Below are 25,677 nucleotides of genomic sequence, written 5' to 3'. Positions count from 1 at the left end.
TAGCTGCCTATTGGCTTTGACATGGCAATAGACATTACATTATGTATTCAGTTTAGCTGCCTATTGGCTTTAACATGGCATTAGCCATTACATTCTGTATTCAGTTTAGCTGCCTATTGGCTTTGACATGGCATTAGACATTACATTTATGCTATAATAATATAATCACATGTATTTGCTGTGTACATTGCAACTGAGAAGTACTTTGATATATTTAGCTTTCATTGCTGCGGATACTTTTGAACGTGTGCTTCCAACCTACTAATTTCGTCTCTCAGGAACCTCGTGGTGAAGTAATATTAACAATAAATGTCTTCTTTAAACTCAGAAGTGCATTCCCGAGAGGTTCTGTAAGCTTGGTTATGAGATAAGAGCAAGAAAGCAGAACAGCCCCCTAGAGACCTCAACACATATACATCATCTGTACCATTTCCTGAGTACCTGAAAGCAATGTGTGGCACACAGTGCTATAAAAAGTTCTGTGACAAATATGTTGGCGACTGGCATGCTATTCAGATAAACAGCACCTCTGACACATATCTTGTCTGACATCACTGGGTACATGGGCATGCTTTCCTTTTCGTTATACCCACAGTTTCATAGCAGCACACATTGGCACTTGTGCAACAATTACCTTATTCTCCACCCTCAACATAGACTCAGACATGATGTACACATCCTAATTCAGATGATGTCATCTCATTGGTCACATATTGCATTTCAACATTGCATTGCACACATCATACCCTCTCGCACAAAACCCTGGAATGAAACGTGACACACAAAGTGACACTTACTAGCTGCATCTGAGTCTTCAAATCGGGACATTTCTCCAACAGTGTAGGGTGGAGGCCCACCTGCAAGACATAACAGGAACACTTAGCTTAGTGATTTTGGAGCATTTATGTGCATGGGCAACTGTTGCACAGGCTGTTAAGCTGAGTAAGCATTTCAACTCTGTGGTAGGACTGAACAACTGCCAAACATTACAATTCTGTCAGTAAGACAATGGGCGAGATAATAGAGGCCCTGACACCACCAAAGCGTCAGTTTCCCTGATGCTCCTGTGGTGTATTTCACTGCACGATATGTACATGGATTTGTTATGCAGTTTTTTGTAGTGTTACATGCACATAAGGGACAACATGACACAGTATTCTGCATCAGAGGGACATGCAATGGATGCTGTAGTGGCCACCCCATTGTATCACCCATTGGTATTGACGCTGCCCCAGATGTTGAAGACATTATCAGCGCCAATAGGCTAGCAACTGCCCAGGGATGGTGTAACAAAGTGTAGAGGAGTGCATTGCTACTTCCTTCTTTCTTGCTTCTGATATGTGTGTGCCATTTGAAGGCACAAACAGTAGAGCTAAAATGCCATGGATGTTTGCTTATGTGCAAGTAGATGTCCCTTCCTGCGTATTAACAAAATAACATAACAGATGTTTATGTCCTGGAAGGGATACCAACGTGCACATAGACACTCCCCTCAACACAGACACTTGCACTGTGGTCAAAGTATGCCTGCATTGGCACAGGCTGCTGAGTTATGTGCCGGTGCAGACGCAGGCCTGCCCCTTACTCTCCGTAATACGAGGCAGGCCTGTGTTACAAAATGTGATACACAATGTACAGAAAGAGGAATGTGCAAGGAGTCTGCACCCGATGCATAGCTAAGCTCAATTAAAATGTTGTTTCCTTAAGACACAAAGGGGCAGATTTAATAAAAGTGGCACTGAACCTAGTACAGCACCACTTTCCTTGCACCCTTTAGCCTCCCCTATAGCCACCATGTTTGCACCATATTTAAAATACGCCACATCATTGCTCTGGGTAGGAGGCAATATCGTCATTCTTTTTTGATGCTATTGATGTACTCTGCAGGAGTAACGCCAAATATTTTGCACAACTCCTGCAGAGTAAATAGGGGTACATTGTATTCAATGGCATGCCCCCTTTTAATTTTAAAAGGGACAAAAATATGGTGCAAGGAAATCTCTGAGATTTCCTGGCGCTATTTTTCGGCCCGCTAATGGGGGAGCGCCCCCGTTGCGTACAACATGCCTGGTTCCTAAAGTATTTACAATGTGTCTCAATGCATACATTGTGCTACTTTGCAAATATGGTGTGGGGAAGATTCCACTTTAGCACCACCTTAGCATAAAAAAGAATGACGCTATGGTGGTTCTAACGTGGCGCTAGGGGCTCTTAAATATGCCCCCAAACTTCCTGTCCTGACCCTTAACAAAACGTGCTGCAGTAAACCGTATGTCCCCTTGTCATGCACATGCAAATGATGATGTTACAAGGCAAATGGGGTACTTACCAACTGGTCCACCAATCAGAATCCCCAGGTGATCCAGTAGATCTTACTCTTGTGCAGTGAGGTCTGCCCAACAGTGTTTGATCTGGTATTCGGTGCGCACTACTCCAAATATCTGCAGTAGGTGATGAGCACCTTTCCCCAACGCAGCTTCCATGCCTCTGTTTGATAGTCCTGTATGACCCAGCCACCCAAAGTAGGTGAGGAAATGTTTAACCAGTTAGATGAACCCTTCCAGTTCATCTGCACTCATCCTATGTGCTCTCCCTTTCCCAGACAATTTGCAGTTTCCCCTCACTGCAAATCAAATAGCCCCCAAATAAAAAAATAAACTACCCCACCTAACCCCAAATACCCCAACAATACAATAACATTAACAGGACAAAATCACTACACAAGATGAAAGAAAATGATAAAATGCACAGGACAGCAACATGACACAGCACAAAACTCTCGATAACCATCACTCCTCGACCAGGACCAGCTGCACGCCCTCTACCAATCACAGACAAAAAACATGTAAAGTAAAAGTGAAAATGAAATCACTGTACCCTGTATGCAGCAAAGAAGTCCTGTTTCATCTATTCCTGGGTGTGTGTGTCGTGTTTTTTAAGCATAACGGTCATGCGTGATTTTTTCCCATTAAGACTGACAAGGCCTGTCGACTTGCAATTGACGCGCAGGGGGCAGGTATCACTTTTTGGAATATCATAGTATGGAATATTGCCTTTTCCATAAACTTTTTTGACTCATAACGGGAATGCGTAGTATTCCTTCCCATGAAGGCTGACAAAGCCTGTCAACTTCCGATGGCAGATGCCAGGCATCATTTTTTGGAATAGCATTGTGTGGAGTATTGCCATTTGCGTCAAATGTTTTGACGTATAACGGGAATGCGTAGATTTTGTTGGAAAGGCTGACACTGCACTGAGATTCAAAAACCATGTCACAGGGGCTATGTATGTATGTAGTCAGTATGGCATGGCTACGTGTGTGTGCATGTGCATTCATCCTGTAACTGTAACATCGGAATATGTTACCAAATGTTTGTATGTGTGTGTGATGCATGCGATGACTGATACCATTTGCATGTGTGCATGTGTTGGTAGACTTTTCCCACATACATGTTACCACATGTGTCCTGGGAGTGTACATATGTGATGTAACACATATTTGTGGGTCTACTACATTGTCATGTCTGATTTCCAAATGTACTTTTGACCACAACACATTAGATATGGTGGGCTATGTCCAATACATGTTCATGCATGTGATACCCTTAACAAATTGTACTCAGAGGATGAGCTGGACTATGGCTGGGTCAATTTCATGTAACCCATGGCTATGTGAGTGCAAGTGTGTCTACGCTGTGGTGTGTTGTATGGTTCAAATTAGGCCCCTCTATGCCACTTTAAAAAATAAAAAAATAATACTTACCTCAACTTACCTGTACTTACCTGGGATGGGTCCCCCCATCCATGGGTGTCCTCCTGGGGTGGACGAGGGTGGCAGGGGGTGTCCCTGGGGGCAGGGAAGGACACCTCTGGACTGCTTGCATGGTCAGAGACCATGGAAGTGAGCTCACAGGTCCCTTAACTCCTGCCCTCACCCAGGCGTTAAATACGGCGCACATCAGGCTGTGCGCTGTTTTTAAGGCCCGCCCCCTCCTGTGCGTCAAAATGACACAGGAGTATAAATAAGGTGCACAGGCCTTAAAGTCATTTTTTGGACGGGAACGCATACCTTGCATTTCATTAACGCAAGGTGGTTTCCAGCATCCAAAAAATGACGCACACAGAGGTTTGTGACATCCGCGGGGTCGGGCGTCATAGTTTGAATATGGGGCAAGGTTTGCGCAGAATGTGCGTCAAAATTTTTGACGCACATTTGGCGCAAACGGAGTATAAATATGGGCCTAACTTTCCGCGTCACAATGGGATAAGATCTATGATCTAGCTCTCTCACATAAACATGTTCCCTCACTATCTCAAATCATATTTTTTGCAGTTCATTTGCTGTAGTGGTCCCAAGGCAGATTTAGTAAACTAAAGCTACTTAACTCGAATTTCTGCTGGTTTTGCAAAGAACAATATGGTGACATCAAACTGCTCATCTAGTTCTGTGATCAAATTGCACTTTAACTCAACCAAAGTTTTAAATCTAGAGTTCCCTTCTATAAGCCTAGGACCCCATGCTGCCACTCATTGACTGCCCCTACCAGAGCTGGATTTTGCACCTCTGGACTTACTGCTGACAATCATCATAAAAGTAATTCTGCTAGATTGGAAATCACTCAACCTAGTCTTCTTTCATACCTGGTGGGCATGGGTGACTTACCTATACAGCCCCATATCCAGCAGCAGCTCCTGCGCTATGTAGAGGAGCATCGACCCCATCGAGCAGCTGCCGCTGCAAACCTTTAACAATAAAACGATCATGAACTGTGTTTATTATCATTTTATTGTCAAAGGAGTAGGGCCATGGGTATGACACGGACAAAGGGGGAGAGCACAGCACTCCCCTTCAGTGAGCATGTATGTTTGGCTGGCCGTCTTGGGCCAGCCAAACACACATGCGCACTGTGCTCTCTCCAACCCAGCATTGTGTTGTCAGGCTGGAGAGAGTGGACACAGATTCCCAGTTTGCCTGGGAGCGCACAGCCAGGTGGTCCAGCCAATCCTAACCCTGCTTTCATGCAGCATTAGAATTGGCCGCAGGGCAGGCTTGGGAGCCTGTGCCTCCAGTGACCAGGAAAGAGGAGTGGCACGGTGTGGCATGGCGGCGAAGCAGGTACGTTTTTTATTTTTTTAATGAATGTTTATTTTGTTACCACCCCACAGCGTGCCGCCCGCCCCTTCACTGCATAGCGAGCTGTGACTGCCCACACCTCACAATACAAATCTACAGGCCATCCACTCATTTCTAAAAAAATTTAAACTTTTTAGACATATTCTTTTAAGAATCATAACCTCCCACCACTACACTGGTTTCAGCTAGATCCCATATAGCTTTCTCATCCCACAACCCTGTACACACCATGCTACAATTGAACAGCTTCTTCCTCCCATTTCCCTTTCTTTTTTCCCCTTTTTCTGTGTACCTTGCCCTTCCTCAACATTCAAACCAAAGCCTATATCATTTTTCCTTGCTAAGGTCCCTCCAAGGATGTGTGCTATGTGTGTTCTAAACCAAGCCTTAATTATTATATACATCATCATACAACTGTTAAAAATGAATTCTGTCTCTTTGTACATCTAATGACAATGCGATGATAATATGCCACTATTTCATGTATACTACCGCATGATTGCACATTTTTTGCATGTTGTCTTCTTTGTTTCCTTCTCCGCTGAAAAACCTTAATAAACATCTATTTAAATAAAAAATAGAAATAATTAGATTAACTATTAACAAATCAGACTACATTGTCCTCTGAATATATAACCTGTTCAGCAGCGTTTTTTTCATTGGGGGGAGCGTCACCCGCTTTGAGAATAAAATGGCAATAAAATGATTTAATTGGCATTTGTTTTCACCATGAACGCTGTAGCCATCAACCTGCTCCCGAGCAAGGAGAAATGAGGATGTGACCTCTGCTGCCGATTGGCATCATAGGAGTGGAGCAGTGGCTTGACTGTACGCTCCAAAGTGCATATGTCACTGTGGCCGGCTGTCTTGCACTGACCAAAGTGACATGCACACTTTGAAGATCTCTAACCCAGCTGTTTCAGACAGCTGGCTGGAGAACAAGCGCAAGCTTAAATGGCCTGAAGGTGCGTTCAGCCAACCTGCTCCATCCAATCTAGGCACTTCTCTCATGCTGGTTAGCAATTCACATTGGTAAGAGGGAATGCGGACAGTAAGACAGACTATCAGTTGCATTAGTGGAAGATAGCATTTACCTAAAACATGGTTGTTATTTATCTGTTTTCAGCAATATGTTGAAATAGATTACTAACGGGTAATATCAATTTCTGAGACGATGTAGTGGATTTTTAGGGCACTGTTGATACTATGCAAGGCTTCATTTCCAAATGAACACTATCTCCACTTTTTGGTAAACTGTGAAGTGGATCATACATAGATTGTTATAATGTGAGGAATAGATGGTTCCTCCTTCTCACAAGTAGATGTTTCTGTCAACTGTTCTACTCATTTCACAGGTTGCTAGACAAATGGTTTATAACCTGATGAGACCTGCATATTGTTATATATAAATTTTGGATAGAAAAGGCAACAACACACTTTTGGATATATTCTGATTGTGTTCAGCAGAGACCTGAAAACTTTTCAAAGATTCCCTTTGGTTTATATACTATGTGACAATTGTGTATTAGCATACTTAATGTTGTTTGTATATAATCATCCTTTTAAAATGTTTTATTAGGCTTTTAACAAATAAAATTAACATCTTGCACCAGCACATTTCCTTACAAAGCAACACACAGTGCAGTCTTGAACTAAGTGAAAAAGAACATGATAACTGTAGGAAAGTACCAGCTTGCCTGGCATGTTACCCCCATATTTCATGGTATATATGTTGTTTTAGTCTATGGCGGTCATTACAACATTGGCGGTAAAAGCCGCTTACCGCCGTCCAGAAGACCGCCAGCATCCTGCCGCGGCCGCGGAATTCCGCCACACCTATTATGACCCACATCTCGAAATCCGACAAAATTCAGACACCCACACATGTCCGCCACACCAAATCTCAGTGATAAACTGGCGAAAACAAAACCTCCACCGCCACGCCAACAGAAATACGCCCACATTATCACGACCCACGAATCCACACGGAAGTCTTTCAACCGCGGTATTCCATTGGCAGTACACACCGCCGCGCTAAAAAAACACACACATTTACAAAACACAGCCACATTGGACAATTCAAAATACACACACCCAATACACATACACACACCACTCCCACACACCCATTACAATATAAAACACACACCCACATCACCCACAAACCCCTACGACCAATATTACAGAGAGAAGGCCAGAGAGAGACACCACCATCCACAAACTAGCATCCACAGGCACTCAACACCATCACCCACACAACTTCCACGCACAAAACACCACACACCACTACATATCACCACACTTATCACCACACACACCACCCCACACATCACCTACGCCACCCCATGGCACGGCAAAGACACCCCAGGTTCTCGGAGGAGGAGCTCAGGGTCATGGTGGAGGAAATCGTCCGGGTAGAGCCACAGCTGTTTGGATCACAGGTGCAGCACACCTCAATTGCAAGGAAGATGGAGCTATGGTGAAGAATAGTCGACAGGGTCAACGCAGTGGGACAACACCCAAGAAATCGGGACGACATCAGGAAGAGGTGGAACGACCTACGGGGGAAGGTGCGTTCCGTGGTCTCCAGACACCACCTGGCGGTTCAGCGGACTGGCAGCGGACCCCCACCTCCCCCACAACTAACAACATGGGAGGAGCAGGTCTTGGTGATTCTGCATCCTGAGGGCCTCGTAGGAGTCGGTGGAGGAATGGACTCTGGTAAGTCAAATCTTTACTACTATATCCCCAACCGTTCCTGCATGCCATCACAAACTCCTACCCGTACCCTCACCCTCATCACACCACCACCTCACATATACCCCACTATCACAAACCATACATCCCCACACCAAGCCCTGCATGCAACACCAACTCATGGACACCCATCACTAAAGCATGCCCACTGCACATACCCATACACCCCCCTAAACCATCATCACACAAGTCCCCACATAGGAATGCAAGCACTGGGGTACACGGTCACCCACCCATTGCCCACCATGACACACACAGATGCAATAATTAAGCTTTTACACCCCTGCAGGACCACGACCCAACGTCACCAGACAGGAGGGTCCAGACATCTCCACCCCACCCACAGAAGAGGCCCACAGTGATGACAGCAGCTCTGTCCAACTGGATCCAGGTGACCAGCCCGGGCCATCGTGGGCCTCGGGACAGTTGGTTCCCCTCACACAGGCACAGGCCACCACAGACCTTCCACCCTCTGGTAACGCCAGCACAGCACCCACCCAGCGGGCCCATACCTCCATCGCCAGGACACGTCAATCAGCTGTGTGTCCACCACTACTGGGAACCCAGGATAACCCACCACCCCAACAACAACAGGGACCTGGGGGCAGTGGCAGTGGGCACACGATCCAGGGGACGGAGGCACAGGAACACAGGGGAACTGGGAGGGCTGCTGTGCGACAGGGGCGGACAGGCCAAGGGAACCCACTCTCCACGAGGCTCTCTCCTCCATCATGGGAGCATACCACCACTCCCAGGAGACGATGGCAACGGTCCTGGCCAAGTTTCAGGAGACCCAGCGCATGCAGGAGGAACAGTATTTGGGGTTCAGGGAGGAACTCAGAACCATCAGCTCAGCCCTGGGCACCATCATAGGGGTGCTGAAGGAAATACTCAACACCAGGAGGGACACTGTGGCACTCCAAGGGGCCCCTGACACTAGCATGGACGATGAACTGCCCACCACCTCCGCCGGCGCTAGTGGACAGGAGGCACCGCCACAGGACCACCACACCAGCACCCCACCCCCTGCAGATGGAGAACCACCCCGCAAGCGGTCCCTGAGATCCAGGAACAAGACAAAGCACAATGCCAAGACCCCGCCAAGAAATGAGACCACCCTGATTGTCAACCCACTGTCCCACTTTGTAACCCTGTCCATATTGGAACTGCCCCAGCTCCACTTCCTATGCCCATATGGGCAATGCACCTATGAGACAAATAGACTGGACTCTGCCATGGACACTCCTCCGCCATCACCCCTCACCATTTAACTTCCCCCTCCAATATTTTATATGTAAATAAACACACCTAAAGCACCAAAAGATCTGGAGTCTGTCTGTGATTTTGAAATAGTGTATTTGCAATTACAGTGACAAAATTTCCAGGAAATAGTAATGTCAACATACCTATGTCACACAGCTCTAGTCCATGAGGAATCTAAGCAGATGACACACGTTGGAACCCACACCTGTGAAACCGTAAGGGAAAGTGACAACTCAGTGACCATGCACTGAGTGAAATCGACAGACAGGATAGAGGTAGAAGTGTAAAAGTACTTGTAGTAGGCAGGAATGTATTCTCACCTGTGTTTCACTGGAAATATTGCTGGATGACTGAGTCCCTGTTGTCAATGTCTTCTTCCTCTGCTTCCTCCTCATCACTGTCCACAGGCTCCACAGCTGCCACAGCACCGCCATCTGGACCATCCTACTGCAGAAAAGGCACCTGTCGTCGCAAAGCCAAATTATGAAGCATTCAGCAGGCCACAATGATCTGACACACCTTTTTTGGTGAGTAGAAGAGGGATCCACCTGTCATATGGAGGCACCTAAACCTGGCCTTCCGGAGGCCGAAGGTGCGTTCGATCACCCTCCTAGTCCACCCATGGGCCTCATTGTAGCGTTCCTCTGCCCTGGTCCTGGGATTCCTCACTGGGGTCAGTAGCCGTGACAGGTTGGGGTAACCAGAGTCCCCTAATAGCCACACCCAGTGCCTCTGTAGTTGACCCATCACATAAGGGATGCTGCTATTCCGAATGATGTAGGCGTCATGCACTGAGCCAGGGAACATGGCATTCACATGGGAGATGTACTGGTCTGCCAAACATACCATCTGTACATTCATGGAATGATAACTCTTCCGGTTCCTTTACACCTGTTCACTCCTGTGGGGGGTGGGGTGTGTTGGGGCAAAGCCACATGGGTTCCATCAATGGTACCTATGATGTTGGGGATATGTCCAAGGGCAAAGAAGTCACCTTTCACTGTAGGCAACTCTTCCACCTGAGGGAAAACGATGTAGCTCCGCATGTGTTTCAGCAGGGCAGACAACACTCTAGACAACACGTTGGAAAACATCGGCTGGGACATCCCTGATGCCATGGCCACAGTTGTTTGAAAATACCCACTTGCAAGGAAATGGAGCACTGATAGCACCTGCACTTGAGGGGGGATTCCAGTGGGATGGCGGATTGCTGACATCAGGTCTGGCTACAAATGGGTACACAGTTCCTGGATTGTGGCACGATCAAACCTGTAGGTGATGATCAAATTTCTTTCCTCCACTCTCGACAGGTCCACCAGCGGTCGGTACTCCAGAGGATTCCGCCATCTCCTCACATGTCCCAGCGGACGGTGCCTATGAAGGACAACAGCGAGCCCAGAGTCAAACAACTCAGAGGTATGTACCCACAGTCTACACAGAACACCAATCATACACAAAATCTGGCCTGTATATGTGTTGAGAGTAGTCCTAGGTATGTGTGACGCAGTTGGTAATTAGGCCATGTGGGCCCCTGAAATGTCAGCTGCCTGACCTCTAAAGCGGGACAATGGGATGTGAGGTAACTGCACTGGCGTTGTACACCGTCGCTGTAGGCGGTCGAAGACCGCAGAGCAATGCTGCATTGGTTAACATTGGACCCTATGGGTCCCAGGAGCCAATGACGATGTACGCCGACGGTGATGGTACGCACTGCCGCGGACGTGACCACCATTTTCTAACTGTTTAATCACTCGATACCTGATCTTCAATAGGAGAGGACCTACACTGTAAGTGCTGCTGTGACCTCGGTCTGGAAGAGACAATGACTCGTGCGTCTGGGGAAAGGGCCACTGCCTTCACTGCAGAGGAGTTGGAGAAGCTCGTCGACGGGGTCCTCCCCCAGTACACGCTACTCTACGGTCCTCCAGACCAACAGGTAAGTACACAGGGAGCATGTTGTATGGGCTATGCCTGTGTGGAGAGGGCTGGTTGTAAGAAGGAAGGGGGCAGAGTACTGCATGCATGAAAGACGGTGAATGCATGTGCCACATGGCAAGGGTAGGGATGTGGGCAACTCACTTTGACGGTGCAGTTGGTAATGACTTCTCTTCTTCCCCTGTACATTTCATGTAGGTCAGCGCCCACCAGAAGAAGGATATTTGGCGTGCCATCGCCAAGGACGTCCGGACTCTGGGGGTCCACCACAGACAGAGCACCCACTGCCGGAAGAGATGGGAGGACATTCGCCGCTGGAGCAAGAAGACAGCGGAGGCTCAGCTGGGGATGGTCTCCCAACATGGTAGGGGTGCCCGTCGAACCATGACCCCCCTGATGTTCCGGATCCTGGCGGTGGCCTACCCTGAGTTGGATGGGCGCTTGAGGGCATCACAGCAGACACAAGGGGGTGAGTACACTATCATTCAGCTGACTTCGCGTGCAGTGAAGGTGTCTGGGTGGGGGAGGAGGGCTGTGGGTTCCCCTAGGCCAGGGCAAGTTCCGTAGGCTAGGCCCATTCGTAAGGCATGGCCCTGTGACACCCCACCCCAAGTACAGCTATTCATGCCCCAGGGTCATCTATGTGTGCAGATGTCGTCCATAGCCTTGTAGGCCATTTCCCAGGAATTGCACTGTGGAGCCCAACAGCGCGACATAGTGCAGGGGGCTGCTGTGTCTGTATTGTCCGCCAACGGTAGCGGTAAGCCATGCACTCAACCTGTCTTTCTTCTGTTCCCCCCCCCTTTTATTGCAGTCTCCCTGTTCTTGTGTGCATTAGCATCATCAGGCGGAGGTACAGACCGGAGCACGAGGGAGCTGCATCCCACATGGGCATGGAGGCCCAAACTACGGACTCTGAATACACCAGTGGGACGGAGGGCGAGGGGAGCACCACGGCGGTCACAGGATCTGCAACCAGCGAGACGGACTAGTCCTCCGATGGGAGCTCCCTTGTGGTGGCGGCAACATCTGTGCCCCCCACTTCAACAGGTACAGCCGCCACCCCCCCTACCAGCACCGCCCTCCCAGCAGCCCCTCAGCCTTCGCCCCGTGCCCGCTCACCCAGGAGGTTGGGCATCACCTTTGCCCCAGGCACCTCAGCCCCTGCCCCTGTCACCTCTGCTGCCCTCAGTGAGGAGGCCATTGACCTCCTCAGATCACTCACTGTTGGGCAGTCTACCATTTTGAATGCCATCCAGGGTGTAGAAAGGGAGTTGCAACACACAAATGCATTCCTGGAGGGCATTCATTCTGGTCTGGCTGCCCTTCATCGAACCCTTCAAACTCTCGCCTCAGCACTGATGGCAGCCATTGTCCCTGTGTCTAGCCTCCCCCCTCCAACTTACTCCACCCAGAACCAATCCCCTGTACCTCTGCCTATCCCAAGCACACCATCAGACCAGCCTGCACACACCTCACCACACAAGGGAAGCTCAGTCAAACATAAGCACCACACATCCCACAGGCACTCACGCAAGCATCACACACAAACAGCCACACCAACATCCACTGCCTCCACTGTGTCCCCCTCCTCCTCGTCTCCCTCCTCCCTCCCAGTCTCGTCTACACTCACACCTGCATGCACTACCACTTCAGCCACTACGTCCCGCACCAGCACACCCACCACCACACCCCACTGACATGTACTCGCCACCCCCACTACCATTTGCCCGCCCCGTGTCCTCTCCCAGTGTGTCTGTGACGCCCCCTTCGAAGATACACAAATGCAGGCACCCACCCACCCAACAGCCATCCACCTCACAACAGCCTCCAGCGCATGCACCTGCACCCAAATCCACAAAAGTTACACCTCCTACAACCACCACCTCTTCCTCCACTCCCAAACCCCCTCCAATTCATAGGTCCCGTACTAGCACCTCAGCCAAAAAATCTCTGGGACCAGTGGTGCCTGTTGTTACAGGTATGTGGAGTGCACCGGCCACCAGGCCAGCCAGTCTGTCACGGAGCCACAGCACAGCCAGTCCCCCCCCTGTGAAGCACCAGAAGTTGGACAGTGCCCGGCGGGAGAAGGGGAAGAATCCAGCCAGCCAAGCCACTCACAGGGGTCCCGCGGGGAGTGTGGACTCAGCTGTGACTCCTCCCAAGGTGGGGAAGGGGCAGAAGAAACCTGCAAAGTCTGGGAGGAGCAGCACGGCGGAGAAGACCGCCATCATCCTCGCTGGCCAGGAGGCCACCGCCAGCCCCATCGTCGCTGCCCAGGAGGCCACCGGCAGCCCCATCGTCGCTGTCTAGGAGGCCACCGCCAGCCACATCATCGCTGCCCAGGAGGGCCCCGCAAGCAACAGCCCAGCTGCCCAGGAGGGCCCGCAAGCCACAGCCCAGCTGACCCATGAAGGACCGCCAGCCACAGCCCAGCTGGGCAATGACGGACCGCCAGGGCAAGGACCGCTAAACAGGGCAAGCACCGCTGAACAGGGCAAAGACCGCCATGGCAAGCACTGCTGAACAGGGCAAAGACCGCCAACTCAAGCACCGCTGAACAGGGCAAGCACCGCTGAACAGGTCAGAGACTGCCAACTCAAGCACTGCTGAACAGGGCAAAGACCCCCATAGCAAGCACCGTTGAACAGGGCAAAGACCGCCATGGCAAGCACCGCTAGCCCATTAGCGGCAGGGGCAGTGACGCAACTGGGACCGTCACAGGGTGAGTGCTGCACTCTGGGCACCAATCCCCCTCCAGAACCAGTGGAGACATGCATCCACTCCGTCTGTCCTGAACAGGATGAAGCACTCTGGGCACCAGTCCCCCTTCAGAACCAGTGGAGACATGCATCCACTCCGTCTGTCCTGCACAGGATGAAGCACTCTGGGCACCAGTCCCCCTCCAGAACCTGTGGAGACATGCATCCACTCCGTCTGTCCTGCACAGGATGAAGCACTCTGGGCACCAGTCCCCCTCCAGAACCAGTGGAGACATGCATCCACTTGAGAGACTGTGGCTTTGCACTCCCCAGGATTGATCAGTGGGCAAACCACCCACTGTAGAGACTTGAGAGACTGTGGCTTTGCACTCCCCAGGATTGATCAGTGGGCAAACCACCCACTGTAGAGACTTGAGAGACTGTGGCTTTGCACTCCCCAGGATTGATCAGTGGGCAAACCACCCACTGTAGAGACTTGAGAGACTGTGGCTTTGCACTCCCCAGGATGGTGCAGTGGGCAACCCACCCACTGTAGAGACTTGAGAGACTGTTGCTTTGCACTCCCCAGGATTGATCAGTGGGCAAACCACCCACTGTAGAGACTTGAGAGACTGTGGCTTTGCACTCTCCAGGATACATCAATGGGCATGGTGCCCCCTCGTGGATCTGGCGTCGTGCACTCATCCGGCTGAGGTGCCCCCTCTTCCCTTCCCCCTGAGGTGCCTGTTGTATTTCTATCTGATGCCCCTGCAGTGTTCTCTCCGTCATGTTCGGGTATCTTGTGTGGGCCTCGCCCATGCATTTTGGGCCCAGTGGTCCACGGACTATGAATGATGCAAAACCTGGACTACTAATCGTGGTATATATTTTGTTTATAGTGTATATATATATATATATATATGTATATTTTTGCTTACTGGTTTTTGATATATTACAATAGTTACACTCATTTACTTTTGTCTTTGCATTCTTCCGGGGGGCTTGGGGGGTATTACTGTAATGTATAGATATGCATTGGTGTGTGTGTTGTAGTGGGTGAGGGTCGGGGTGGGGGTTGGGGTGTTGAGTGTGTGTGTGTCTGTTTGTTGCCTCCCCCTCCCCTATGTCGTAGGTGCAGTACTCACCGTGGTCTTCGCCGCCGGCGTTGGTGCTCCACGTAGAAGAGCAGGAAGACTAGCGCTGGGAGAATATGAAGTTCCGGCTCCATGCTGTCCTCCTTCCTCGTGGAGTGTGTAGATGTGAGCGTTTTTCATTTGAAATGCCTGTTTCCTCCGTGTTTTTATCTGCAGTGAATCCGCCCCAGAAAAGGTGGCGGATTGGCCTGTCATAATAGTGTGGGCGGTACATTGTCTCCCGCCTGTCTGTTGGCGGTGACCGCCGTGCTGTTTGTCTGTACCGCCGTGGCGGTCTGAGTGTTAAAGTGGCTGTCTTTGTTGGCGGTTTCCGCCACAGTCGTAATTGCAAATTTTTTACCACCGGCCTGTTGGCGGTCTTACCGCCGCTTTAACACCATCCGCCAGGGTTGTAATGACCCCCTATGTGTCACTGGGACCCTAAAAGGCAGGGCCCCAGTGCTCATAAGTATGTGCCCTGTATGTGTTCCCTGTGTGATGCCTAACTGTCTCACTGAGGCTTTGCTAACCAGAACCTCAGTGGTTATGCTCTCTCTGCTTTCCAAATTTGTCACTAACAGGCTAGTGACTAAATTTACCAATTCACATTGGCATACTGGTACACCCATATAATTCCCTTGTATATGGTACCGAGAAACCCAGGGTATTGGGGTTCCAGGAGATCCCTATGGGCTGCAGCATTTCTTTTGCCACCCATAGGGAGCTCTGACAATTCTTACACAGGCCTGCCAGTGCAGCCTAAGTGAAATAACGTCCATGTTATTTCACAGCCATTTACCACTGCACTTAAGTAACTTATAAGTCACCTATATGTCTAACCCTCACCTGGTGAAGGTTGGGTGCAAAGTCACAAGCCAAGGTGCCCCCACATCGTTCAGGGCAAATTCCCCGGACTTTGTGAGTGCGGGGACACCATTACATGTGTGCACTGTACATAGGTCACTACAGCGTCACAATGGTAACTCCGAACATGGCCATGTAACATGTCTAAGATCATGGAATTGTCACCCCAATGCCATTCTGGCATTGGAGGGACAATTCCATGATCTCCCGGGTCTCTAGCACAGAACCCGGGTACTGCCAAACTGCCTTTCCGGGGTCTCCACTGCAGCTGCTGCTGCTGCCAACCCCTCAGACAGGTTTCTGCCCTCCTGGGGTCCAGGCAACCTTGGCCCAGGAAGGCAGAACAAAGGATTTCCTCTGATAGAGGGTGTAACACCCTCTCCCTTTGGAAATAGGTGTGAAGGCTGGGGAGGAGTAGCCTCCCCCAGCCTCAGGAAATACTTTGATGGGCACAGATGGTGCCCATCTCTGCATAAGCCAGTCTACACCGGTTTAGGGATCCCCCAGCCCTACTCTGGCACGAAACTGGACAAAGGAAAGGGGAGTGACCACTCCCCTGACCTGCACCTCCCAGGGGAGGTGCCCAGAGCTCCTCCAGTGTGACCCAGATCTCTGCCATCTTGGAAACAGAGGTGTTTGTGACACACTGGACTGCTCTGAGTGGCCAGTGCCAGCAGGTGACTTCAGAGGCTCCTTCTGATAGGCTCTTACCTCTCTTGGTAGCCAATCCTCCTTCCTAGGTAGCCAAACCTCCTTTTCTGGCTATTTAGGGTCTCTGCTTTGGGGATCTCACCAGGTAACGAATGCAAGAGCTCATCAGAGTTCCTCTGCATCTCCCTCTTCACCTTCTGCCAAAGGATCGACTGCTGACTGCTCAGGACGCCTGCAAAACCGCAACAAAGTAGCAAGATGACTACTAGCAACCTTGTATCACTTCATCCTGCTGGCTTTCTCAACTGTTTACAGGTGGTGCATGCTCTGGGGGTGGCCTGCCTCCTCTCTGCACCAGGAGCTCTGAAGAAATCTCCAGTGGGTCGACGGAATCTTCCCCCTGCAACCGCAGGCACCAAAAGACTGCATCACTGGTCCTCTGGGTCCCCTCTCAGCACGACGAGGGGGGTCCCTAGAACTCAGCAGCTCTGTCCAAGTGACTCCCACAGTCCAGGTGACTCTTCAGTCCAAGTTTGGTGGAGGTAAGTCCTTGCCTCCCCACGCTAGACTGCATTGCTGGGTACCGCTTGATTTGCAGCTGCTCCGGCTCCTCTGCACTCTTCCAGGATTTCCTTCGTGCACAGCCAAGCCTGGGTCCCTGACACTCTAACCTGCAGTGCACAACTTTCTGAGTTGTCCTCCGGCGTTGTGGGACTCCCTTTTGTGACTCTGCGTGGACTCCGGTTCACTCCTCTTCCAAGTGCCTGTTCAGGTACTTCTGTGGGTGCTGCCTGCTTCTGTGAGGGCTCCCTACATTGCTGGGCGCCCCCTCTGTCTCCTCCTCCAAGTGGCGACATCCTGGTCCCTCCTCGGCCACAGCAGCACCCATAAAGCCTAATCGCGACCCTTGCAGCTAGCAAGGCTTGTTTGCAGTCTTTCTGCAAGCTTCATCGCAACGTGGGACATCCATCCTCCAAAGAGGAAGTTCCTAGTCCTCTTCTTTCTTGCAGAACTCCAAGCTTCTTCCAACAGGTGGCAGCTTCCTTGCATCCTCAGCTGGCATTTCCTGGGCTCCTGCCCACTCTCGACACTGTCGCGACTATTGGACTTGGTCCCCTTGTCTTACAGGTACTCAGGTACGGAAATCCACTGTTGTTGCATTGCTGGTGTTTGTTCTTCCTGCAGAACCTCCCTATCACGACTTCTGTGCTCTCTGGGGGCAGTAGGTGCACTTTACACCTACCTTTCAGGGTCTTGGGGTGGGCTATTTTTCTAACCCTCACTGTTTTCTTACAGTCCTTGCGACCCTCTACAAGCTCACATAGGTTTGGGGTCCATTTGTGGTTCGCATTCCGCTTTTGGAGTATATGGTTTGTGTTGCCCCTATACCTATGTGCTCCTATTGCAATCTACTGTAATTTTACACTGCTTGCATTACTTCCTTTTGCTATTACAAGCATAATTTTGGTTTGTGTACATAGATACTTTTGGCATATTGTCATAAAAATAAAGTACCTTTATTTTTAGTACTTCTGTGTATTGTGTTTTCTTATGATATTGTGCATATGACACCAGTGGTATAGTAGGAGCTTTACATGTCTCCTAGTTCAGCCTAAGCTGCTTTGCCATAGCTACCTTCTATCAGCCTAAGCTGCTAGAAACACCTCTTCTACACTAATAAGGGATAACTGGACCTGGCACAAGGTGTAAGTACCTCTGGTACCCACCTCAAGCCACGCCAGCCTCCTACAATAACAATTACCCGAACTTAGCCTGATAGGCAAGTCTCACCCCCCTTATATTATACATTATTTGTAAATCCTTAACTAATAATTCAGCCACTCCAATCCAGGGTCCTCTTCCATTCCAGTTTATTTTGCTTAGACTAAGACTTGTTCCCCTAGCATTCCCTTTATCTATCCGTAACAATGATTGCATTCCCCACTTAAGTCATGGAAGTCTCATTACCAGTGGGTCACATAGATAGCCGATCAACTCAGACTTTTCCATCAGGTGTTCAAAAAGTTCATCAGTCCTTCTCACTTTCTTCATTAGGGTTTCCTTCAGTGCAGCCCATTCTATAATATCCCGAACCCAGCTATTGATAGTCAGGAGTGTAGAGCTCAAGCAATGTATATCAATTCTTCTATTGGACAATATTGTTCCTAATATATAACATTTCATGCCCATGTGACCCTTTTTCTTTTCTTTTGGTATTATTCCCAGCAACACTGTTTACGTTTAGGTGGTCGCATACCTCCCGCATATCCACAAAGTCTGCCAGTAACCTCCACCCAGAACCCTCTTTATCATTGGTCATTCCCAGGTGACATGTAGAAAATCTGCTCTCCAGCATTACATTTGGGTAATCAAGAGACCCTCCTTGGGTAAATGCCACTCAGTTTGGCTGGTTTTAGGTATGTTATATGAATGTACTAATAGTGAATCAACTTCAAGAGTGTGTTACTTGATGTGATGTTCACACCTTGACACGCAGCTACCTATTCCCTTTCAGTGAGTTCCCCATCTAAGTGCATCTGCCATTTTTCCCTCATCCTAGGGCTTCCAACGATTTATCTTCTTATAACACCTTATAAATGCACACAACAAATTGTGCACCATGGCAGCGCAAGCACCACTACCATTGTTTACGTAGGCTCTGGCACCTCCAGAAATGTGGTCTATATGCTCCTTGCAGTATGAGCTATGCAGGCAGGGTACACATCTGCGGCATCAAACTACTTCCCTGTTTCCAACTCTCTAATACCATGGTATAGGTGATTTGACTAAAAGGATGAACACTTTATACTGACATGCCTGATGCAAATGACAGGCGCTTTAGGACTATTAACTGCACTATCTCAGATTATACCTGTAGTTAGTGTTAGAGAGGAAACGCAATGCGAAGAAGTTGCACCATCACAGACATTAGTAGAGAGTGTTACAGAGTTATATGTGATGAAACAACAGTGTAGACCTAAGTTCCACAATGATGCAAGACAGGTGAAGAGTTCACTGGAAAATACAGTATTTGATCAGTAAGGTCTTAGTTAAAGGAAAACCTTAGAGGGATTTAAGGTCCCAGCACATACATGCATTCTTTGTTCTTGGTAAATTCAAAATGTGACTGAAAGAATGTGAGCAGGAGATTGAGTATGCCAAGTGTACACAGAATTTGATAAAAAATCTTAACAAGAGAGCAACAACACACACACACACAAAAGAAGCAAATAAACGGTTTGTTAAGCATTGCTAGATTTACAATAAAGAATGTGTAGAGCAAAGGTTACGAGGTAAAGGACACAGGTTGTGTGATGTTTTTGTAACAAATATGTAATGATTGAGTAACCTATTATTTGACCTTTTGTAAAAAACATTGTTCATGTAACGATATAAGCGGCTGTCTGCGGGCAGCCATTTGAGACCAGCTGTCTACCTGTGTGGGGATACCTAGTCTCCCTGCTGCACCAGTAAACCTGCTATTGCCTTGCCAAGAAGAGTCCTGGTTTTCTTTATTCCAGTTTCCCCACAACAATATTCACACTATTTTAGCGCTGCACCATCTGCACTATTGTTAAGCAATTTTTTTAAATACTATCATATATGAATACAAACATTCTTTTCATCCCACTAAGGACGGCTCTTGAGTACCTATGTGTTAGAAATGGGGTTTTTGGTTGGCAGTCAGGTTACCCCCTGTCCAAGCAAAAGCCCTCACTCTAGTCAGGGTAAGTCACACACAATCCAAGATTATCCTGTGCCCACCCTCTGGTAGCTTGGCACGAGCAGTCAGGCTTAACTTAGAAGGCAATGTGTAAAGTATTTGTGCAATAAATCATACAATACCACCATATAGCACCACAAAAATACACCACACAGTGTTTAGAAAAATATATAATATTTATCAGGATAATTGTAGGTCAAAACGAATAAAGTTGCAATGTGAATTTGTAGAGATATCACTGAAAAGTGATATAAAGTGTCTTAAGTCTTTAAAAAGCAAACAAAGTCTCTTTCAAGCACAAAGTACCTGGTTTGGAGTGGAAAATCTCCTCAGAGGGCCACAGAAGCAGAGATACGTGGAAAAAGGGTGTGTGCGTCGATTTCTCCCCAGCACACACGGACTTGCGTCGTTATTTTTCACGCGGGGAAGTCGTGCGTCGTTTTCCGGCGCGCGGACAGTCTCTTTCTGTGGATCACGGGGATTACCAGATGTCCCGGGTCTGTGCGTGGATTTTCCTGCTTGTTTTCCGGCTGCGCGTCGTTCTGCGGGGCTGCGCGTCAAAATTTCAATCTCACGGCAGGCGTTGCGTCGATTTCTCCTCTGGAGGTCGGGCGGCGTTGTCCTTGCGAAGCCGTGCGCCGAAGTTCCGGTCGTCTCGAAGGCGTCGCGTCGATCAGCGTCGGTGTGCGGCGTTTTTCTCGGCGCGGAACAAGCTGTGCGTCAAAAATTTCGGCGCACGGACCGTCCAAGTGAAAAAGAGAAGTCTTTTTGGTCCTGAGACTTCAGGGAACAGGAGGCAAGCTCTATCCAAGCCCTTGGAGAGCACTTTCACAGCCAGACAAGAGTTCAGCAAGGCAGCAGGCCAACAGCAAGGCAGCAGTCCTTTGTAGAAAGCAGACAGGTGAGTCCTTTGAGCAGCCAGGCAGTTCTTCTTGGCAGGATGTAGTTTCTGGTTCAGGTTTCTTCTCCAGCAAGTGTCTGATGAGGTAGGGCAGAGGCCCTGTTTTATACCCAAATGTGCCTTTGAAGTGGGGGAGACTTCAAAGAGTGGCTAAGAAGTGCACCAGGTCCCCTTTCAGTTCAATCCTGTCTGCCAGGGTCCCAGTAGGGGGTGTGGCAGTCCTTTGTGTGAGAGCAGGCCCTCCACCCTCCCAGCTCAGGAAGACCCATTCAAAATGCAGATGTATGCAAGTGAGGCAGAATACCCTGTGTTTGGGGTGTGTCTGAGTGAATGCACAAGGAGCTGTCAACTAAGCCCAGCCAGACGTGGATTGTAAGGCACAGAAGGATTTAAGTGCAAAAAAATGCTCACTTTCTAAAAGTGGCATTTCTAGAATAGTAATATTAAATCCAACTTCACCAGTCAGCAGGATTTTATATTACCATTCTGGCCATACTAAATATGACCTTCCTACTCCTTTCAGATCAGCAGCTACCACTTCAATACTGTATGAGGGCAGCCCCAATGTTAGCCTATGAAGGGAGCAGGCCTCACAGTAGTGCAAAAACGAATTTAGGAGTTTTACACTACCAGGACATGTAAACTACACAGGTACATGTCCTGCCTTTCACCCACACAGCACCCTGCTCTAGGCTTTACCTAGGGCACACATTAGCGGTGACTTATATGTGGAGAACGGGGAGGTTTAGGCTTGCCAAGTACTTTTAAATACCAAGTCGAGGTGACAGTGAAACTGCACACACAGGCCTTGCAGTGGCAGGCCTGAGACAAGGAAAAGGGGCTACTTAAGTGGTTGGCACAACCAGTGCTGCAGACCCACTAGAAGCATTTAATCTACAGGCCCTAGGCACATAGAGTGCACATTATTAGGGGCTTATAAGTAAATTAAATAGTCCAATCAGGTATGACTCAAGGTTACCATGTTATAAGGGAGAGAGCATATGCACTTTAGCACTGGTTAGCAGTGGTAAAGTACGCAGAGTCTAAAAGCCAGCAAAAACAGTATCCAAAAAGTGGAGGGAGGCAGGCAAAAAGTTAGGGTTGACCACCCTAAGGCTGTCAGGTCTAACATGTGTCCCCCCCATCTGAAAGTGGGGAGAGCTACCCAACCTCCTGGGAGCTTTCATCGCTAAGGCAGAAGTATCTGGAGAGAGCATTGGCGTGGTCAACCCTGGGCGATGTTCCACCGTAAAGTCCATCCCCTGTAGGGAAATGGACCACCTCAAGAGTTTTGGATTCTCACCCCTCATCTGCATGAGCCATCTGAGGGGCCTGTGGTCTGTCTGAACCCGGAAGTGAGTCCCAAACAGGTAGGGTCTTAGCTTCTTCAGTGCCCAGACCACAGCAAAAGCTTCTCTTTCAATAGCACTCCACCTCTGTTCCCGTGGTAATAGCCTTCTGCTAATAAAGACTACTGGTTGGTCTAGGCCCTCCTCATTTAGCTCAATCAATCAATCAATCAATCAAAGGCATTTGTATAGCGCACTGCTCACCCGGAGGGTCTCAAGGCGCTGGGGGGGGGGGAACGCTACTGCTCGAACAGCCAGGTCTTGAGTTGCTTCCTGAAGGCGAGATGGTCTTGCGTTGTCCGGAGGTGGATGGGGAGGGAGTTCCATGTCTTGGCTGCCAGGTAGGAGAAGGATCTTCCTCCGGCGGTGGCTCTGCGGATGCGGGGGACGGTGGCGAGAGCGAGGCTGGCGGAGCGGAGCTGGCGGGTGGGCTTGTGGAAGGTCAGGCGGCTGTTGAGGAACTTGGGCCCCAGGTCGTGGAGGGCCTTGTGTGCATGGGTGAGGAGTCGGAACGTGATTCTTTTGTTGACGGGGAGCCAGTGCAGGTCTCTCAGGTGTTCGGAGATGTGGCTGTGTCGGGGGATGTCCAGGATGAGTCGTGCTGAGGCGTTCTGGATCCGTTGGAGTTTCTTCTGGAGTTTGGCGGCGGTGCCGGCGTAGAGGGCGTTCCCGTAGTCCAGCCGACTGGTGACGAGGGCCTGGGTGACCGTCTTCCTGGTCTCGGTGGGGATCCACGGGAAGATCTTTCGAAGCATGCGCAGGGTGTTGAAGCATGAAGATGAGACGGCGTTGACTTGTCTGGTCATCGAGAGGGAGGAGTCCAGGATGAAGCCTAGGTTGCGAGCGTGGTCCGTTGGCTTGGGGGTGGCTCCCAGGGCGGGGGGCCACCAGGAGTCGTCCCAGGCGGATGGTGATGATCCCAGGATGAGGACCTCCGTCTTGTCTGAGTTCAGTTTCAGGCGGCTGTTCTTCATCCATTCGGCGACGTCTTTCATCCCTTCGTGTAGGCTGGCTCTGGCAGCGTCCGGGTCGCTGGTGAGGGAGAGGATCAGCTGGGTGTCGTCGGCGTAGGTGATGATCTTGAGGTTGTGTTGACGTGCGATGGTTGCGAGGGGGCTCATATAGACGTTGAAGAGGGTGGGGCTGAGCGATGACCCTTGTGGAACTCCGCAGATGACTTCGGTGGCCGCTGACCGGAACGGGGGGAGGCGGACTCTCTGGGTTCTTCCGGCGAGGAATGAGGTGATCCACTCCAGGGCCTTCTCCTGGATGCCGGTGTTGTTCAGGCGCTGTACCAGGGTGCGGTGGCAGACAGTGTCGAACGCTGCGGAGAGGTCCAGGAGGATGAGGGCCGCAGTTTCCCCATTGTCCATTAGGGATCTGATGTCGTCTGTGGCTGCGATGAGGGCGGTCTCCGTGCTGTGGTTGGCTCGGAAGCCGGATTGCGAGTGGTCGAGGGATCCGTTGGTCTCGAGGAAGGCAGCTAGCTGTCTGTTGACGGTCTTCTCGATGACTTTGGCAGGAAACGGGAGGAGCGAGATGGGGCGGTAGTTCTTGAGGTCGGAGGGGTCTGCAGTTGGTTTCTTCAGCAGGGCACTGATCTCGGCGTGTTTCCAGCACTCCGGGAAGATGGCGGTGTTGAAGGAGGCGTTGACGATGTCACGGAGGTGGGGTGCGATGATGTGGTCGGCCGTGTTGAAGATGTGGTGTGGGCACGGGTCCGTAGGGGATCCGGAGTGGATGGTGTTCATTGTGCGTGTTGTGTCTTCGGTGCTGACTGGGGTCCAGGTGCGGAGGGTGGCGGTGGGGGGCATCGGTTCGGTGGTGGGGTTTGTGGTTGGTGGGCCGAAGCTGTTGTGAATGTTGGCGATCTTGTCGTGGAAGAAGGCTGCGAGGGAGTCGCAGAGGTCTTGCGAGGGAGTGATGTCATTGTTTCCGGCGTCGGGGTTGGAGAGCTCTTTGACGATGCTGAAGAGTTCCTTGCTGTTGTGGGTGTTGTTGTCCAGTCGTTCCTTGAAGGCTGTCTTCTTTGTGGCGCGGATCAGTTGGTGGTGTTTGCGGGTGGCGTGTTTGAGGGCCGTCATGTTGTCTGTGGTCTGGTTGGTGCGCCAGGTGTTCTCCAGGGAGCGGCAGTTCTTCTTGGAGGTGATGAGCTCGTCGGTGAACCAGGAGGCTTTCTTGCTGCTGCGTCTGCTGGGGGGGTTCTTCTTCAGTGGTGCGAGGGCATCTGCGCAGTTGGTGATCCACTGTGTGAGGTTGTTGGCGGCTTCGTTGGGGTCCGTTGAGCTGGTGGGGGGGTTCTGGCTGAGGAAGGTGGTGAGCTGGTCGCCGGTGATCTTGTTCCAGCTCCTGCGGGGGGTTTGTTGAGGGTGGTGGTGGGTCGTCGTTTTACTGAAGCTGAAGTGGACGCAGCTGTGGTCAGTCCACTGGAGATTGGTGGAGTGGCTGAAGGTGACATATTTGCTGGATGAGAAGACTGGGTCAAGCGTGTGGCCGGCGTGGTGGGTAGGGGTGGTTACCAGTTGCTTGAGTCCGAGGTTGGCCAGGTTGGCCAGTAGAGCAGTGGTGTTGCGGTCCTTGTCGTCCTCCAGGTGGAAGTTGAGGTCCCCCAGGAGGATGTAGTCGGTGGAATTGATGGCGTGGGGGCTGACGAAGTCTGTGATGTCTTCGCTGAACTGTGTGCGTGGTCCCGGTGGTCTGTAGATGAGGGTGCCTCTGAGCGTGGTCTTGGGGTTGGTGTGTATCTGGAAGTGGAGGTGTTCGGCGGAGGGGAAGGTGTCATCGGAGTTGGTCGTGATGCGGATGGTGTTCTTGTGGATGATGGCGATGCCTCCTCCTGTCTGGTTGACGCGGTCCCTCCTGGTGATTTTGTAGCCTTCTGGGACGGCGATGGCGACGTCGGGTGCTGAGGAGGCGTTCATCCAGGTTTCCGTCAGGAAGGCGATGTCTGGTGCTGTCGAGTCGAGGAGGTTCCAGAGTTCGACGGCATGCCTGTGAACGGAGCGGGTGTTGAGCAGGATGCACATCAGGTGTTTGTTGCTGGGGCTCGGTTTAGTAGGTGCAGTGTTGGGTCGTAGGCTGGTGAAGCGGCAGGTCAGGCAGGTGAAGGGTCCGTGGGTGCGTCTCGGGGTGGCTCGGTAGCAGGCGGTGTTTCGGCCGGCGTTGAGTGCGTGGAGGGTTCTGGCATCGTAGCTGTGCAGGGTGTGCTGGCGAGGGCGAGGACCAGGGGGTCTGGCGCTGGGCGCGGTCCAGGCACGGACGGGC

Source organism: Pleurodeles waltl, chromosome 5 (genome assembly GCF_031143425.1).
Source record: "Pleurodeles waltl isolate 20211129_DDA chromosome 5, aPleWal1.hap1.20221129, whole genome shotgun sequence".
NCBI lineage: Eukaryota > Metazoa > Chordata > Amphibia > Caudata > Salamandridae > Pleurodeles > Pleurodeles waltl.
This window is presented reverse-complemented; position numbering follows the sequence as displayed.